Here is a 4005-nt window from a genome sequence, read left to right on the forward strand (position 1 = left end):
AACTAATCGACACACTGAACAACAACGATTAAAAAAAAAAAAAAAAAAGTTCGGATGGCCTTTTCAAAGTGCCATAGAATCGGAACGTGGTGATATTTGTCAGACATGTTGATTAGAAATGTGCAAACAAATTTACAAGGAACACCATCACTTAACATGGTAACAGAGACACACAAATGAACCAGACAGGACAACCTACGTTTTCAGGAAAATCCAGCATTTTAAACATTACAAACTAAACAGAGGGCTGCCTGGTAATACCAAGCGCAGCGAACCATTAAAGAACAGTGACAGGAAAAGCACACTTCTCTTAAAATATCCTAAAATATACAGATGTTTCTTTAATTATGATCCCCAGCACCATCCGGTTCTAAAATTTTCCAATACCATGAATGGCTCACACAAGTTGCATGGATCATACACATTTAGGACAAATTTATACAGATAAAAGTAAATGTTTAATTTCTTTCCCCAGCCGCAAGCCCTCAGGCCCCCAAGTTACCTGAGTCTTGAGGTTACTCTCAAGCTGATCAGTTTCTTATCACTGCCGAATTTACCCGATGCCTCCATAATGTTAATATCAGAATATCTTTGGGCTAATAATTGGACCAGAACTATAGATTAGTGGGATCAATCGCGGACTAGCTTGCAGCCACAGCATCTGTCCTAGGTTTGGAGTCAAGAAGCTGGTGGAGCTTGCCACTAGAGGTCTCACAAGCCTCACCCTGCTGCTTCATGCTTGCACGAAACCAAGGTTGAGTTATCTATTACTGACAAGAAGTTCTCTGCAACAACAGACGGGCTCCCTCAGTCTCCATTTTAGCAGTAGACATCTCTTCTGCTTGGCTCGATTGTGCAGTCTTCAGTTTCTCCTATAAACCAAAATATAAATGAACAAACTTTTCCATCTCACAATGTAAAAATATGTGGACAAGGGACCAAATTTACATTTTGTGCAATTGTAATGCATCCACTGATAATATTTTTAATTCAAGCACCTGTTATTTTTAATTCCTGCAATTGCAAAGCATGATGGAAGTCTCCATTCTGAACTAGTCCTATGGAGAACTACAGTTTTGATAAAGGAAGGAATGATCAGAAGTACCATTAGGGTTGAATTTTCTAATCTGAGTTTGTCCGACTTCTCCGATAGCCGACTGATTTCAGATCTCAAGGCCATGTTCTCAGCACCCAGGATGTCAACTTCATAGCAAGTTCTTCGGTCTCAGCCTGAGCATCATATGAAGATTTCGGAAAAGAAGAAAAGGAGGAAGACGAAGAAAAACGAGATCACAGAGACGAATCAAAGAAGCAAAGCAAAACTCAGTGGTCAAGACTCTGCTCTAGAGTACCTGTTTCCTCAACCTTGACCTTCTAGCAGACTCCCTATTGGATTGCTTCCTCCTTTCACGTTTGAGTTCCCTCTCATCCTGGGGAAACATACCATTAAAAAGGGAAACCTAAAAGCTGAATCCAGAACAACAGAAACATGCTTGGAAAAAGTAGATTCATGTGACAGAACAAGATTTAGATATAAACACATAACGTTCACCATAAAAGTTGCTAAAGCCTCGTGACTTGAGAAAATACTTGAACACACTTCTATTGAAAATTGAACCTTCAACAGGACATTTTTGGACAATGTATTTATTAAAATTAGGGTTCAATGCAGAAATAGAAAGCTATCAAGGACGGATAAGCTTTAATTCAGGATGGAAGTCAGTAGGGAGCAAGCCTGAAATATCAGTCAATTAAGAAGCAGAAAAGCAGTTGGAAGCCTAAGAGAAACTTCAGTCTTTCAAAAAGGAAGAAAGATAAGGCAACAGGAAAACATAAACGTCTAGGAAAAGTGAAGAACATATCAAAAATGGTTGCCAGCAAGGCAGGATAATTTCTGCAAAAATGTAGAAAGTAATAATCTGGGGACAACTGCAGAAACAAGAACCAAATAGTAGGAAACAAACATTTGCAGAAGGCACATGCCTGCATCCAGAGTTCAGAAGGTACTCCATTACAACCCGGTAATGTAGGTGTCCCCTAGCTTGAACTTTTCTGATACTAGCAACACTGAATTCCATTCCTGGTGGTGGACTAGATGAAGGCACAGTGCCTACCTTTCTTGAGATATTTGCAGGTGCAACAGTAACCCCTAGAGACATTTTTGAGGGTGCATTTGTTTCCACACCATGAGCAGCATTGGCCTGTGTGTCAACCTTACCATTGCCTATAAAGATTCAAAAAGGATACCTTTAGGCATGACTTCTATGGAATCCCACAAGCAAGATACACAATCCATATTGTAAAGAAACAACTAGTATACAAGAAAATGCTATAATTCGAAAGTTAAATCGAGCATTCTTGAAAATAAACATAACGCACTCTTTTCCATCCATATTGAAAATTAATCAACCAGCAGAACACATACAATTGCAACCAAATATGTTAACTAAATAAAATAAAATATTTGCAAACAAAAAATAATGCTTTTAGTTCTGTTCTCTGTGCTACATGATTATTGATGAAGGGTGGTGATGCCAAAAATACTGGACATTATTAGTTTAATTTAGATAAAAGACATCCATGGCAACCAAGAATTGCAATACCTGTGGCTCGTATATCTCAGAGCTTTGCTTTCTTCCGGTTTTATTCCCCTAAAAAAAACAAAACTGATGAATAAATTTGCAGTAATGTAGCTCCAGATGAAATTTTTAAGAAGTAAACGGTTCACCCAAGAATGAAAATCTAAAAGAATTACCCCTGCATTATTTCCATCACTTCCATCACTTGAACCTTCCACACTATCATCTTCGCTGTACAATAAACAACCACCAAAACACTCCATTTTAGACTGGATTAAAACTAGCTTCATCAAGAAGCCAGAAAAAAAATCATCGAGTAGCAAGAAATCTTGAATGTGAACAAACCTTTGTGATAAACCATTCATATCACCTCCTCTATTTCAGCATCACCGTTGCCCATTGACACTGCAAGCCCATCAAACCTTTTAAGCTTTTTCATTAGGCCTTTATCCTTATTACTTGGCAACTTAGCAGGCATCTCTGTGCTTAAAGGAGTCGCCATCTGTACAATAGCAGTAACAATAAAAAGTAAAAAACCAGTCCAAGAGAATCGTTAGCAGAACTAGCAGAATATGATAGAATATACAGTGTTTGTAAGTACTTGGGTTGCCAAAGCACTAGAAACAATAAATTTTATGCCATACTTCCTGGGGAAATAGCACGTACCACTTACTGTTTCACCAATAGTGGGCGATGGTGTAATTCCTTGACATTGCATTTGAGATCCCTGGAAGCAAAACAAATCACAACAAATTAGAGCACTTCACCCCAAACCTATTTTCCATTTTGTGCATCACTTGCTATATTTACCTACAAAACTGTATTTATTATCCTAAATGCTCAGGAAAAGAATCACTTAAAATTATAACCGTCTCAGTGGATACAAGTTGCGAATAAAAGGAAACAACAGAGAATATTATCTCTACTCACAAGGGGCATAAGAGGATGAGAGTAAACCCCTGCAGTGGATAGATTGCAGCATATGGCATCCCAAAAGAAGGTGGTATAAAAGGCTGCAACAGAAATATTGTCATTACAGAATGGGTTTGAATGACGGTAAAATCAATGACTTGGTAACCATGTCAAACTACAGTCACATATATACGATGCTGCTATTACAAAAGTACCACCCACGATTTTAACCATTACATGCTGACGCCCTTCCATCTTGGCACTAGCACAATGCCATGCCATGCCAATGCTTGGTACATACTAGCATAAAGCCATGCCACATGCCAATCAAGCACTAATGGCAGCTGTCAGTCTGTGCTCACATAAAGGGCACTTTAATCATTGGTCCCACTTTTTTTTTTGACAATGTACAGTGTTCTTGAAATGTTCGATGAGATTCCAATACTCAACGAACAAATATAGTAACCAAGAAAATGACAATTTTGGTAAAGTGATCAGCATTGATACTCTGCAT

At 38.3% G+C, this 4005-nt stretch overlaps 1 pseudogene; it reads right to left on the reverse strand.

Moving 5' to 3' along the window:
• Positions 1 to 288: 288 nt before the first annotated feature.
• On the reverse strand, positions 289 to 3996 carry LOC140853755 (G-box-binding factor 3-like; annotated as a pseudogene).
• Positions 3997 to 4005: the final 9 nt, after the last annotated feature.

Source organism: Elaeis guineensis, chromosome 1 (genome assembly GCF_000442705.2).
Source record: "Elaeis guineensis isolate ETL-2024a chromosome 1, EG11, whole genome shotgun sequence".
NCBI classification, from domain to species: Eukaryota; Viridiplantae; Streptophyta; class Magnoliopsida; order Arecales; family Arecaceae; genus Elaeis; species Elaeis guineensis.